General features: G+C 45.0%; 2 non-coding genes across 2 annotated transcripts; both read left to right on the top strand.

Moving 5' to 3' along the window:
* The first annotated feature begins 4,057 nt into the window (after positions 1-4,057).
* On the top strand, positions 4,058-4,129 carry trnat-cgu (transfer RNA threonine (anticodon CGU)). The gene has a single exon. It is a non-coding gene; the product is annotated as a tRNA-Thr (tRNA).
* A 9,527-nt stretch (positions 4,130-13,656) lies between these two features.
* trnai-uau (transfer RNA isoleucine (anticodon UAU)) lies at positions 13,657-13,750 on the top strand. The gene is made up of 2 exons: positions 13,657-13,694; positions 13,715-13,750. It is a non-coding gene; the product is annotated as a tRNA-Ile (tRNA).
* The last annotated feature ends 2,191 nt before the right edge of the window (positions 13,751-15,941 follow it).

Below are 15,941 nucleotides of genomic sequence, written 5' to 3'. Positions count from 1 at the left end.
GTGACTGGATACAAAAATAATAGATTAATTTGTGCCCAGTCTCTTGAAGCTTCAATGCGATTATTTTTCCTTCCTTATTTCTTCATTCCCATGAATTTACTCTGTAGTAGAGGAAACGTGAAAGTGGGAAACTGCAGGCATTCTTCGTGAGTGGTGGATTGTGATCAGTGAGCATCTGGACAAGTCTGTTCCATTACCGTTTCCATCGGGGATGTATCTCAGTGGTAGCGCGCATGCTTTCTATGTATGAGGTCCCTGCTTCAGTCCCTGGCATCTGCAGGTGCTTTATATTACAGTACTCACATCGCAATCTTCTTTTGAGTGAGAACTCATTGCTTGTGTTCAGAGAGAGCCAGGTTTACACAACTAAATGCAGGCACACTCGACGTGCTGCAGAATTGCGCTGCTGTTTTAAATGTACCTCATTTAGTTCTGTTAAATCCTAAATTATTTGAACTAATAATTAGTTCAAATTCAGGAAATCCAGATATTGCTTCACACTTGCCGTGGCTGTTGCAGAAAACACCTGTTGAATCTCCCCCGGGATTTCTTGAGAGATCGTTCAGCGAGCGAATCCTCCTTCTGAACTCCGCACTAAACTGAAAGCTTCACGAACTCCTCACTGCGTGTCCTGTACTGTTACGAGTGCTCTCACATCTGTAGATGTGAAACACTGCCATAAACACACTTTAAACTTTTTCCGTTTGTTAAGGAAAATGCAAAAGAGCATGACAAGTATTGAACGTATAAAATATCCATGGCACAACTCGAGAAAGTACTGAAGGACTACACATCGACTTTTGATGATTACAAGAGATTCAAGAAACACAACCGTCCGCACCTGGGTTTGGATCCTGAACGATAGAGTTAAAAGAACATAAGCGACGGATATGACCTATAAACTCTCTTAATTGTCTTATAGTTTATGAAATAAAACAATTTCTTAATAAATTCTAACTGTTGATAGACGATTTATTGAATTTTAACAAAATCACAATTACAAACTTTTTCGGTTAAACTGTTATTCACATACTCTAACGTAAATAAACGTTAGTGTCTTCCGGTGTGTGAGCCAGTTTCTCCAAAAAATATGTTAGTCTCTCGGGAGGCTGTGCAAGGTGTTAAGAAATAGAATTTCAGGCTCCCTAAGCTTAACATCAAGGCTGTTTTCTCTACAGAAATGCTCTTTAAATTTCAGCACTGTTGCAACTCCCTTTATAAAGGGTGTGCACACGTATACAACCAAGGCATTGAAAGATTTTTTTTAAATTATTGTTCCAAAAAATGTTCCATTTGTTTTCTTTTTAATGTTGTTGATTAAAAGATTTTATTAAATGTGAAAAAAAATCTGAATGTGAAAAAAATCAGTAATGTGAGGAAAGATGGATTATGGGAGCCCCTTAACTACCCATGTCATGCTGTATTTCTCACTCTACTGGGAGTGGTGCCGTCGCTTCTGGATAAAGTCTGTCAGTGGTCATTCCAGACGGGTCAGGTATGACTGCTCTTCGGCACAAGAGACACGTGACTTGCGAGGATCCCGACACTGTTAGCTTTCTTTCAGAGCCCGGATAGCTCAGTCGGTGGAGCATCAGACTTTTAATCTGAGGGCCCAGGGTTCAAGTCCCTGTACGGGTGGTTGTGCTGTTCTTAAGTCTATTGTGAATGTCATTCTAAATAGTCTTTTATCTTTCACTCTTCTAGCTGTACTGTGGTTATTTTAAATGTCCATTACTTGTATTTACAGTAGTGTATTTAGTGTTTCATTTCACAAACCGAAAATGTTCAAGTAGATCTTGTCACTCTACTCCACCTAATCATCTAAATTAAATCACAGTAGAGTACAGAACACGCAGTGAGGAGCTCACACAGTGAGTACTCTTGAATACGACAAGAGGAAAGGCACACTGCAACTCTGCAGAACATCACGTCCGAGTTTACAGTGACAGCAGAGGTTGGAAGCGACGTCGTTTTTTAATACTCGCTCGCTGAAGATCTCTCAAGAAACCTCGGTGGAGATTTAACGGGTGTCTAATAATCACGTTCAAAAAGATGACGATACGTTTTTTTTTAACTAGGTAGCCTTAATGGCAACACGGTGTGAGTAGATCTTAAAGCAGCTGCAGAGTACCCGTAATGGAAACACAGTGCTTTGAGTTCGGCTTTTCTTATTTCTTATGCAGAACCAGTGGAATCGGAATATACTGATCCGCATAAGAAGCGCTTTCGGTTTCTGATCATTTTTATTGAGCGCTGCTCTAAGTACCACAGGCAAGATGGCTGGTGGTCTAAGGCGTTGCGTTCAGGTCGCAGTTAAGCCTGGAGACGTTTGTTAAAATCTCACTTCTAATAAAGAGGTCTTTCTCGTTAGAGTAGAAACAATAGAAGCCTTAAGCGGGGAAAAAATCACAACATCTCGCATTTCACGTGTTTAATGTTAACTGTCTCAGTGGTTGCCTCGGTGATTGATGGCTCTTCTCCCTCGCAGGGTGACGGCAAACTTCTTCAGAGAGGGAGTCTCCCACGCACGGCTTTTCTTTATCAAGAGCTGAGACAACAGAAACAGACTTCCAACTGGCATGAATTACTTCTTGAGCGTTTATGACTGTCTTTAAAAGCTGAGAGCAGGTGAAAAAGTCTTTGGAAATGAGGCAATGACTGCTGACAGTAAACAGAACTGACGCTCAGCTGCAGACAAGCGCTCCTCGTTAGTATAGTGCTGAGTACCCCCGCTTGTTGCGCGGGAGACTGGGGTACGTTTCTGTGACAGGGCGCTGGTTTAATTTTTTAACAACCTGACTTCACTTAAAAAAGTATGTACTGTGTACGACGTTTCGGACTAGATAGTGCGGTAGAATATGGAGATCATCTCCAGCTTTGAGCTCAACTGCAACAAGAAGTCCTGCTAAATGTAGTATAGTGAGTAGACATCGCCAGACAACAGAACGAAAGAGTAGAAGGCAGGAATATATGGTGTAAGGACGTGATCTGTGTAGTTGTTAAAATAATATAAAAACGTCTCTTTATTAAGATACACAACATTGAAGGCGACGAGAGATGAGTGCTTGACGGACTCAAAGCGAGTGCAGTGCAGATTTTAGTTCTCTTGCTGGTAGAAACGAACTTCTGAATTTTCGGACTTTTCGTTTAGATTGCGCCATGGAAGATATGGTAGCCGCGCCGAGAAGCTTTGCTTATGCCCAGCTTTTTCCACCGCTTCTACTGAACCTCGGAGCCCCGGATTTGTATACGGAATACAAGATATGGATGGAGTCGTACAGATTTTTTTTAAATAGCCAGTGGATCTACAGAAGCTCAGGATGCCGTGAGACGTGCTACATTACTGCACTGTATCGGGGCTCCCATGCAGCGGATTTTCGCCAACCTCCCTGGAGAAAAAGACTGTAGCTGCTTTAGACGCTTCCTTTACACCGCGGAGAAATGTGGTTTTGGAACGGCATAAATTTAGCCAGAGAACTTAGTCTCAGGACGAATCTGTTGATGCTTTTGTGACTGCACTAAGAGAACTGGCTAAATCGTGTGACTTTGGAGTATTGGAAACTGACATGTTAAGAGATCAACTTGTGGAAAAATGTGCACATAAGAGACTATAAATTGCTGCAGGAGGAAGGGCTGACTTTAGAAAGAGCTCTTACAGTCGCTAGAATTCATGAAGCAGCTCAAGCAGAATCAAGAATGCTTTCTGACCACAGTGACAAAGTGACACTGAACGGGGCGCTCGCTCAAACTTTACAAACAAAAGCCGAGCAGCAGGACGCAGTCATGCTAGAGAAATAGAAGAACAGGGGACGGCTGACATTACATGTTACAGGTGCGGACTAACAATGCACAAAGCAGATGAATGCGGAGCGTGAACAGCAAAATGTCTATACTGCAAGAAAACAGGACATTGTGCACATGTCTGCAGAACATCACGTCCGAGTTTAAGGACAAGTATCCCTTTTATTGCTGTTGCTGCCTCCGGTTTACATTTGGCGATGTAAACCAGATTCAGAAAAAAATAATTTGAACAACCTTATTCCCATGCTTACTTGAAGGCGCGGTGGCCAAGTGGTAAGGCGTCGGTCTCGTAAACCGAAGAGCGTGGGTTCAAGCCCCACCCGTGCCAGTTTCACTTGTCATCGCTTTCCTTTAGTTTCAAAGTCTTAAAAAAACTCGCAATGTAGGGATCTCAATAGTAAGAGAACATAACTGTCGCCAGTGATTAGTATTCTTGCATATCCTGCCTTGTTTTTTAGTCGACAAAGCTTGTTTCTCTTCACACCCATCTTCCGAATGATCGCCTCAGCATTGGGAAGGAACGTGCGCTTGGTACAGCCCCCGACTCCATGGTCTGATCACAAACAGATCGGGTGAGCTGTCAGTCCAGGTTGGAAGTAACGTTCGAAAGCACTAAAAATCTGACTTAGGAACGAGAAGACCGTGTTTTTTTAAACGAGTAAACGATAAAATAATATACTGCCTGCAAGACTATGTCAAGTTCAAGTTCAAGTTTAAAGTTCAAGTTTATTGTCATTATACTCATACACAGGTATATGGTATAACGAAATGCTATTTAGCTAGCTCTCGGACATAAGTAGTACAAAGAAAAAAACACAACAACAATACAATTGTATAACAAAAGAAAGACAGAGACAACAGCCGATGTCAAAAAAACAACAGGCAGCGTGCAAAACAACAAAAAGGTAACAGGTTATGTGCAAAAACACGCATCAAAAGAATGAAATAAAGGGATAGAAATGATGGGGAGTGAGCTTTTGACATGTATGGTAGAGGTAGATTTTCAATGTGTGTTTGGGTTTTTGGTAAGAAAGAAGGCACTGTGAGGTTCAGATCATAGGTGAGAGGTGAGGAGTGAGCGAGAGAGGCTGGGAGTTTGATAGTTTGATAGTGCGGGGGTAAAAACTGTTTCTGAGTCTAGTAGTCCGGACCCGAATGCTCCGGTACCGTTTTCCATGTCAGACTAAACGCCACAAATTGTTAGTCCAGACGTATCAATCGTCCTAAAATTACGGAAAATCGGATGCGACTGGTGCAGTCAGCACCTATTTCTTCAGGATAGTCGAGCGGTTTAAAACAGTAAATTCACAGCTTCGTGTCTTTTAAGTTTTGTGTTTCACTCTCCAAATAGAGGCACGGGTTCAAATCCCACTCCCGACAATCAGGCGTTTTACCCTGTCTTTTTTACCTGCCTTTACACTGTTTCAGTCTTGTTGTGCTCGCTGACAATCACAGTACGAGGAAAACGGAGAAACTGCTTAGCAAAAACATAACGGACAGAAAAAAGCTTCGTAAACACGTGAATGTGATTAGCAGCAGTAAGGTATGTATTCAAATGTTTAAGGCTGATTTATAACAGCAGCAGAAGAAAGGTGCAGCCTGTCACGACCACCAGCCAGCGGAGATCAACACGTAAGCGAGCCAATCAGCACCAGCAGCGGATTACTACTAACAAGCGCCGCCGCACGAGTTAACACACCTGCAATTGCTCTACCGTGCGGCACGCCGGGTTATTTATACCATTCGCACCTGATTCCCGTTGCTCGGTATTGAGTTCTCTTCTTGTTGCTCAGCCTAGCATTCTCACCCCTCTTTTGCCTTCCTGGAATTCTGCCTGCACCTTTTGCCTTCGGACTTCGGATCTCGTCTCGCCCTTTGGATTGTTTGCTATCATTGCCTGTTTTGGATTTGACCCTGAAGCTCTCCTTTCGACTACGATTCTGTCTCACGTTTTGGATTGTTCGCCACCAGTGCCTTTACCGGATCTCGACTTACCTTCGCCTTCGGACTACGGCTCAGCTCCTGGATTTGCTCGGTACGTTTACTTACCTCCCTGCGACTCCTGCATCTGCATCGGATCCTTTTCACCTCTACAGAGCATCGTTACAGAATACCGAGCCAGATTATGGATCCCGCAGACGCACAGACCCTTCGTTCCCTTCTTCCGCAGCAATCCCAGACCATCGCCCAGCTTCAATCTTCTCTCCAACTGCTCACTAACCAAGTCGCCTGGCTTTTTTCTTCCCCTGTTTCGCCGGCTCCCGCACCGATTCCTACAACGCCTTTTTTACAAACACCTGCTCCAACCACCGCGGCCCCGCCCACCACTCCCTCAACTTTACCATTTGTTCTCCTGGAGAAGTATGACGGCAATCCTGCAGGCTGCAGGGGCTTTATTGCCCAGTGCTCCCTGGCTTTTCAGCTGCAGCCTGAGCGTTTTTCTACTTCTCGACAGAGGATCGGATTCGCACTTTCCTTGCTCACAGGCAAAGCATTGGATTGGGCTGCAGTATTGCTTGCTAGAGGAGAGCAGCTGTTCTCTGACTTTCAGCTTTTCGCTGACCGTCTCCAGGCGCGTTTTTCTCAAAGCAACCCGGATTTGACTTGCCTTCGGCTTTCCTCTCTTCGCCAGGGCGACAGACCACTGCAAGATTATGTGGCTGAATTCCAAGCCCTCGCCACGGAGTCTGCCTGGAACCCAGAAGCTTTGGTTTGCCTCTTCGCTAAGGGTCTCTCGGAGGATCTAAAGGACCACCTGGTGCTCATGTCCTTACCAACCTGGTCTCTAGAGGCAGCTATCGCTGCGGTAGTTGAATTGGACACTCGCATTCGGCTGCGGAGAGCGGAGAGACACCCAGGAAGCAGACCTGTGCGGCCCATGGGTCCTCCCCTCGTGGCGCCCACCCTGCCACATGCACCCCTGTCCTTGGAGGAAAAGGAAAGGCGCCGTCAGGAGGGGCTGTGTCTGTACTGCTCTGCGTCGGGTCACCTGCTCGCTACTTGTCCTTTGAGACCCCCACATCCACCTCGAGCTCCCCCACTGCCTACTGTTAGTGTCAGTAGTGCTGTTTTTTCACAATCCTCTTCAGGGCCTTTATTCCCAGCTGAGATTTCCTGGATGGACACGCACCTTCCCCTTTCGGTTTTGGTGGATTCAGGGGCAGCTGGGAATTTTATGGATGCCTCTTTTGCTAAGAAGTGGGATATTCCTCTTGCTCCGCTTTCACCCCCTATCTGCATTCAAACGTTGGATGGGTCACCGATCGCTCCTGGACGTATTTCCTGGCAGACCATTCCCCTATCCCTTACTGTTGGTGCCACTCACGTGGAGGACATTTCACTCCTTCTCCTGGACTCCCCTGCTTACCCTGTGATCCTGGGCCTTCCCTGGCTCAAAAAGCATGATCCCCACATCTCCTGGGCCAAGAATGAGATCATTGCCTGGAGCCAGGCCTGTCGTGACAACTGTTGTCGTCCTCCACTCAAGGTTGCTGCTTCAGTAAACCTCTTGGAAGAACACTCTATTATTCCCCCCCAATATGCACATTTGAAGCAAGCCTTTGACAAACAGAAAGCTCTATCGCTCCCCCCTCACCGCACCTATGACTGTGCAATAGATTTGCTTCCAGGAGCACTCCCACCCAAAGGAAGGATCTACCCGCTCACTCAGACGGAGAATGAAGCCCTGCAGGATTATATCAAGGAGGCCCTGAATTCTGGTTTTATTCGTCCCTCCTCGTCCCCAGCCTGTGCTGGGTTCTTCTTCATAGGGAAGAAGGACGGCTCCTTGAGGCCGTGTATTGATTACAGAGGCCTGAACTCCATTACAGTCAAACATCCCTACCCCTTGCCTTTAATCCCAGCCGCTCTGGAGTCCCTACGTGGAGCCTCCATTTTCTCAAAACTAGATCTACGAGGGGCTTATAATTTAATCAGGATCCGTGAAGGGGATGAGTGGAAGACAGCCTTTATGACCACGCACGGCCACTATGAATATCAGGTGATGCCTTTTGGACTCGCTAATGCCCCGGCAGTCTTCCAATCCTTCATAAATGACATCTTCAGGGACATTATTGGAAAATTTGTCTTGGTATACTTGGATGACATCCTCATTTTTTCCACCGACCCTCAGGAACATGTCCATCACGTCCAGGAGGTCTTGTCCAGACTCATCGACAACCAGCTCTACGCCAAGCTTGAGAAATGCATTTTTCATGCTTCTAAGATTCACTTTCTGGGCTACATTATTTCTCCTCTTGGAGTCGAGATGGACTCAGCCAAGGTGGCAGCTATCAATGATTGGCCTGTGCCACGTAATTTGAAGCAAATCCAACGCTTTCTAGGTTTTGCCAACTTCTACAGGCGATTCATCCGGAACTTTAGCTCCGTGGTGGCGCCCATTACGGCTCTGACCCGCAACCGTCCTAGTCGGGGTAAATGGAATCCGGAGGCTAACCAGGCATTCCTGCGCTTGAAACGTCTCTTCAGCTCCGCTCCTCTCCTACGGCATCCGGATCCCTCCCGGCCTTTCATTGTTGAAGTTGACGCCTCTGCCCATGGGGTTGGTGCAGTCCTCTCCCAGCGCCTCGAAGAGGATCGCCTCCCTCATCCATGTGCTTTCTTTTCCAAGAAGCTCTCTCCTGCTGAGGTTAACTATGATGTGGGCAATCGGGAACTCCTAGCTATCAAGCTGGCCCTCGAGGAATGGAGACACTGGCTGGAGGGGGCTCAGCACCCCTTTGTCATTATTACGGACCATAAGAACCTGTCCTATATTCAATCTGCCAAGCGCCTCAACTCGCGTCAGGCCCGTTGGTCACTTTTCTTTTCTCGTTTCAATTTTGTTATCACTTACACTCCTGGCTCGAAGAATGGGAGGGCTGATGCACTCTCTCGGCTCCATGACCCCCCAGACCTGGACGACACACCTGAACCAATCATCTCTCCTAACAGAATCGTGGCAGCGATTCATTGCTCCATTGAAGATCAGGTCAGGCGTGCCCTCAACGGAACTACAGTTCCTCTGTGCTGCCCCCCGGATAAGCTTTTCGTCCCGAACAACTTACGTTCTGCGGTTTTGCAGTGGGGACATGATTCCCGGTTTGCCGGCCACCCGGGATGCAGACGCACCCTGGACCTCCTCACCAGGGACTTTTGGTGGCCTTCCATGCGATCTGATGCAGCAGAGTACGTCCGGGCTTGCCCGGTCTGTGCCAGGAGCAAGACTCCGCGCTCTAGGAAGGCTGGCCTCCTTCACCCCCTTCCAATCCCACACCGCCCTTGGTCCCACATAGCTGTTGACTTCATTACGGACCTTCCTAACAGTCAGGGTCATACGGTAATCATGGTGGTCTCCGATCGTTTTTCCAAAGCAGCCCATTTTGTCCCCCTCCCAGCATTGCCCACAGCCCAGGAAATGGCATCTTTGTTTGTACAACAGGTCTTTAGGATACATGGTTTGCCTGATGACGTTGTCTCGGACAGGGGACCGCAATTTATCTCGGCCTTTTGGAAGGCTTTCTGTCAAACTCTAGGGACTCATGTATCTTTGACTTCTGGTTATCATCCTGAGGCCAATGGTCAGGTGGAAAGGACCAATCAAAGCCTCCTGACCTTTTTGAGAGCCTTCACCTCCAGCTCACAGGATGATTGGTCATCACTACTTCCCTGGGCAGAATATGCCCACAATTCTCTTACCTCCTCCTCCACAGGTCTCTCTCCCTTCCTTTGTTCTTTAGGTTATCAGCCCACTCTCATCCCTGTCACACCTCCACTCACGGCAGTGCCGTCCGTGCAACAATATATTGCCAAACTGCGAAGGACCTGGAAAATGGCGAGGACAGCTCTTATTAAGTCAACCCAGCGCCACGCCAAATTCGCCAACCGACACCGCAGACCAGCCCCTCGTTTTCGGAAAGGACAGTTTGTTTGGTTATCGACACGGAACCTACCTATACATCAGCCTTCCAAAAAGCTTGGGCCTAGATATATTGGTCCCTTCCGGATTCGTTCCCGGATCACCCCGGTTACCTTCCGTCTTGCTCTCCCCCCTACCCTCAGAATCCACCCCTCATTTCATGTCTCCCTCCTGAAACCTGTTTACCGCTCGCCCCTTGCGGCTCCCCAACATCGCCCGCCACCTCCTCGTCGCATTCAGGGGCGCCCGGCTTATACGGTCCACAAGATCATTGACTCCAGGTGGAACCGCGGTACCCTGCAGTATTTTGTCGACTGGGAAGGTTTTGGTGCCGAGGAGAGATCTTGGGTTCCAGAGAAGGATATTTTGGACCCTACACTAATCAGTGACTTTCACAGGGACTATCCTAATCGGCCGTCTCGGGCGTCGGGAGCCGCCCGTGAAGGGGGGGGTACTGTCACGACCACCAGCCAGCGGAGATCAACACGTAAGCGAGCCAATCAGCACCAGCAGCGGATTACTACTAACAAGCGCCGCCGCACGAGTTAACACACCTGCAATTGCTCTACCGTGCGGCACGCCGGGTTATTTATACCATTCGCACCTGATTCCCGTTGCTCGGTATTGAGTTCTCTTCTTGTTGCTCAGCCTAGCATTCTCACCCCTCTTTTGCCTTCCTGGAATTCTGCCTGCACCTTTTGCCTTCGGACTTCGGATCTCGTCTCGCCCTTTGGATTGTTTGCTATCATTGCCTGTTTTGGATTTGACCCTGAAGCTCTCCTTTCGACTACGATTCTGTCTCACGTTTTGGATTGTTCGCCACCAGTGCCTTTACCGGATCTCGACTTACCTTCGCCTTCGGACTACGGCTCAGCTCCTGGATTTGCTCGGTACGTTTACTTACCTCCCTGCGACTCCTGCATCTGCATCGGATCCTTTTCACCTCTACAGAGCATCGTTACACAGCCTTTGTGAGAATTCGCGGGTTTTTATGCTGCTTGGACTTCTTTCAAGCCTATGAAGTGACCCCCGTTTTATTTTCATTTTCAAACTTCAGAACCGAATAACAAAGAGGTTTCATGAGTGACAGCATTCCGTTCCAAATACCGTTTCCACGATGTATTCAGCGACGGGAATGAAATATTTTAGTGCTGGCTCAAATGCGAGGAATTTCAGAAAAACCTGGAAAAGCAACGCTTGCAGTAAATGACAAATGTAATGCGTGTAGTCAGCATGAACAGAACAACGCAATGCTCTGTAAAAACGATCTGAAGCCGCAATTACTCTTTTATCTCGGGCAGTTCATTCCGATACGTTTCCGCAGAATAAATGAAATGCCAAGCTCCAAACATGTTGTTGCCATTATTGTTACTCCTGCTGCTGTAGTTTTAAGCTTTAATCAGTGGGTATGTAATGTTGTAAAAGGGCTGGACTACTTTGTTCAGTCCAAATTCCACTATGTGAATTTATGCTTTTTTAATATAAGCATTAACAATACAATGCGTGCTCAAAAACCGTTACTTATTAGCTTAAGAAGCGGCAGTGTTTTGACAAAGTGTGGTATTCGAACAGAAAATGCTGAAGTGTTTAATACTTGCTTGTGAGCAGATCTCCCTCGATTTAGACAAACTCTTGTTCGGGTGATGATTTCAGATCAAAATCTGAATGAAGTGGAAAGAAAGCTGAATTACGCTGGGTACTGGGTATCACTGTTATGCCATCAGGTCATGCTAGGAGGATTGGGGGGATGAAATTGACACAGAGGGACCCAATGTGGGGGCTGAACCCACAGTTCTGAGATTAAGAGATTCTTGCTCTATGGACTGCGCCTATATAACTCTTGTGCTCCAGCAGTAATGTTTCTGGGTGTGGATGAACATGACATTATAGACTGACAGCAGGAAGACGTGGCCCACAGGCAGTGACAGTATCGCTATATTTGGCTGCAGTCTATTGTGTTGAGAGCAGCATTAACTTTCCTGCAGAGATGGGAGTGCCTTTAATACAGCTCTTTCAATCGGACAGAGTAACAGGAACTGACCTAAAGTTTCGGCTGTGGATCCATCTCCACATGGGGGACAGTAAAATAGCGATGAAGTAATGTTTCTGGTTGTGGATGAACATGACATAATAGACTGCCAGCAGGAACACGTGGCCCACAGGCAGTGACAGTATTGCTATATTTGGCTGCAGTATATTGTGTTGAGAGCAGCAATAACTTTCCTGCAGAGATGGGAGTGCCTTTAATACAGCTCTTTCAATCGGACAGAGTAACAGGAACTGACCTAAAGTTTCAGCTGTGGATCTATCTCCACATGGGGGAAAGAGACAGTAAAATTGCGATGAAGAAACAGAAAGATTTGTGCTCGCTGCAAAGTAGGAAAGAGGTGGTCAGACACATGAAACAGCTTGGTGATAATTTGCAGTGACAATTTTATGTTATTTAGTACACGGATTTCTCTTCATGTTCCTTAAGATGTGTAATTTGTATGTTGGTTGTATGAGAACAGTTTCTCCTAAAGTCCTGTCAATTGACAGTGGAGAGCTAGCTGGTGCACATCTTCAAGAAGACTCTCTTTAAGGCAATTACAAGTTTCTCGAACAAATCTGTGTCATATTTTTAAAATAGTTTAGCTAATGAGCAACGAGAGTACAAATAAATTCTCCCACCCTCCATTTGAAGATAAAACTCCATGTGCGAGTCAAAGTTTCCTTGAAGCTACTGATGTTCGTCATTATTGGACATTCCCGATGATATTGACTAAGAAGCTCAATTTTTACGTGTTGTAGTTCAACATGTGCAAAACATTCGTATCCCCTGCAAATATCGGCAAGGTCAGTGATATTCTCAACAATTTGTGCCATTGCAATTCGTGCGATTGGTGCCATACTTTTTCGAAATGTATACTGACATGCCAGGATCAGAGGGTCATATTTAAAAAACTGGTGCATTAAAATTTCTTGTACTTCAGGATTTTGATAGTCTGTTACATTGTCTTTCACACGTCGGTGTTAGAACTGTGAGACATTTTCATAATCGGGGGGAAGGCCGTAGCAATAAGCAGAAAGTGCAGTCACCTTTTCCCAGTGTAAGTCCGTGTTGTGGTGAGTTTTTAAAATTGGTTTGCGATTTTCTGAAATATATTCCATACAAAAATATAATTTGGACAGTCGCTATTTATTTGGATATTCCTTTTCAGTGAAGATGTCTACAGTATTCCAGCCGGATTAGTACTGATCGAAGAGAGCCATCTACAGGCGAAAGGCGACATAACATCACAGCAGCACCATTTAAGGTGGAACGAAAAACATGCATAAGAAGCTGGCGAATAAGAAGCCAACTTAAGCCTCGTAGCAGACCCTTGGAGGCACGCTCAAAATAATCATCTTTCCAAGTACTTAAGAGTCATATTTAGATCGCTTTACTGCAATTTTATTTGATTGATGGGAGATGTGAAGCCATCAAGCCTGTACTGCACTTTCACATTGAAACTGAAGCCATTTCTCATGCTTTCTCTCAGTTTCGGGGCTGCAATTGAGTGTAAAGGAGGCGACTTGAAATTGAAACGTGTAATCACCTTACAGAGGGTCTTCACGACGGGGTGCGTCAGCTAGTTCTCCATTATTGTCAGTTTACTGGACTTCTGAAGAAACCTATCTACAGCGAAGATACAAACTGCACAGTTTAAGGCACATGAAGAGAAATCTGTTTGCTGATTGACTCAAAAAATGTCGATACAAATAATCTGCCAGGCTGATTTACTTGTCTGACCACCTCCCTCAGTTCCCCTTTGCTGTTAGCACAATTCTTTCAGTTTCTTTTCTTGTATTTTCCTTGCTATTTTAGTGTTCCCCATGTATAGATGGATCCACAACCGAAACCGTTTTCACCCTGTGTTTCTGCAGCGTCAGTCTGTATGAGGAGCACAACTTGTACAGCTCCAGTGGCGCAATTGGTCAGCGCGTGGTACTTATACAGCAGTGCACAGCGGAGGCATGCTGAGGTTGTGAGTTCAAGCCTCACCTGGAGCAGTGTCTTTAGCTACTGAGAGCAACTGTCGAGTTTAGATACTGTTAGGTATTTGATGGAGATAAATTAACATCAAACGAACAAGTAAAGATTTATTTCGAGTCACAATCAAAGAAGGCTCCACAGCTGAAACGTTGTGTTTACTTCTATTTTCAGCATGGAATAAACCTATACTTTTCCATTTGCAGCCCACGCATGCTGTGATGCAGCTCCCTACTTAAATTACTATCAGCTGTGTACCTCCAGTTGACCTGTACACAAATATATGAGAGAGGTCTACTGAGACAAGAGGAGCACTGAAGACTTGATAAAGCTCTCGCATTAGATTCTGTGTTTATGTTGTTCCCCAGATTTGTTTTTAATGTTCTTTCTCTTTTGAAGTTGTTGCGTTTGGTTTTTTTTCTGATTGGTAGCTACAACGGGTCAGTTGCAACAAACTGGCTGCTGAAATTTGTCAGCAGCTCTGTAGCAAACCTGTTCTCAATTGCAACAAACCTAAAATAACAGCTGCTCCCCATTAGATGTTACTAAAGTAGGAGACTAAGCAGACGAAGTGGAACAATAGATTACATTGGAACTGTCCTGAATGTAGTGGAAATAATATCGTCATTAAGTAATGAACAATTGCTTTCCAGACACTACAATTATTCACAAGGAATTTTATCAATACATATTTTATTAATAAAAGTGTAATATCTTAATAATCAACTTTAATGTTATCTTTATTAGTAGCTGTATTACAGGTAATGCATGCACAGACTTTATTATACTATAATGAATTTTCAGGTATCCCGGGGAGAGAACTGAAATGAAGGAAATACATATTTAAAAGGGGTGTAAGTCTTAAATGTGTTCTGTCACATAGGGGTGTTAATTGAATAGATTTGTTGTAATATTATTTGACTCTACACTTGTGTTTCTCAGGAGACAGCATTAATATTGGGGATTTGCGGATACAGATAATAAGTTGTACTATACAGGCAAATGTATGGTTACCTTAATGAAAAAAAACTCTTATCATTACCCTTTTCAACATTATTATTTAAGACAGTCTTTCAGAACAGTATTCTCGTATTAGTGGCTATAGTCTAATGATAATGGTGGTGAAACAGACGAAATGTGCAGAAAGAATTGGAGATGGAACAGGAGACTCATCCAGTCGATAGAAAGCTTGGGTAGGACTGCACAAACACCGTGCCAGTGCTTAGTAGCGTCATTTAAAAATAATACGTGGTTTAACAATATCAACTGCTCTTCTGTGAGCTCAGCTCCACTACTAGTAATACATTGCCCAAATTTTCAAATTAGATACATGTGTTTTCTACGTGAATGTAATTGGTACTTTTTTGTTTTAACTGATTTAAAATATAATCTTTATAAAACAGACAAAGGGTTTATGTGTCGCGCTGAAATTCACACACAAGTAAGGAAAGATATCGCGCTTAGGAAGAAATCCAGAGTGGAGACGCCGGCGATTGAAAACAACCACATACAGCCTGTATGTGCTCTACCACTGAACGAAACTTCCGACAACTACTGTATCTTTATCTGCAGCACTTTCTTTTAGGAAGAGTGAGGAGTCTACAAGCCTAGAAAATAAGACAACTAAGTGAACGACAAATTTTCACTTTTTGATTAAAGAACATAAAAAACACCTTTCTTCCAGCAAAATTCAAACCAGAGAACAAAGAGTTCCCAGCTGTTTCCACTATATTCCTCCGCTCTTACAACTGAGTTATCGAAAACACAGGAAGCCCACCTTTTGTCTTACATAAAGCACAATGTAGTGCAGCGGTCCTATTTATTTAAAACCCAGTTCGAAATCAAATCTCATTCCCATAGTCCTGTTTAGTTTGAATTTAAGCAGTTGTAGCAGCAATGCTTGGTAATAAGACAGAATTAAGCGTTGCTGTGCTTTCCTTAATGAGGCCCCATCTCACTCTCCATCTCTGTGCTTCAGCCACAGAGAAAGTATTCATGCAGGCTGATTTAAGATGTTTTCTTTTGATAAGGGACAGCTCCCAAACAGGGATGCACTTAGATAAGCCTGGCTATCATGATCAATGGTCATCCATTGGCGCCTATCTGTCTAGGGAGTGCCAAATGGACATCTGGACTGCATTCCTAAGTGTCAGGAGTATGTGACTCGTATCTCACCTTGATCAACCAATTAGAGACTGGCAGGGTGTGGTA

Source organism: Lepisosteus platostomus, chromosome 5 (assembly GCF_059453375.1).
Source record: "Lepisosteus platostomus isolate fLepPlt1 chromosome 5, fLepPlt1.hap1, whole genome shotgun sequence".
Taxonomy (NCBI): Eukaryota; Metazoa; Chordata; class Actinopteri; order Semionotiformes; family Lepisosteidae; genus Lepisosteus; species Lepisosteus platostomus.
This window is presented reverse-complemented; position numbering and strand designations above follow the sequence as displayed.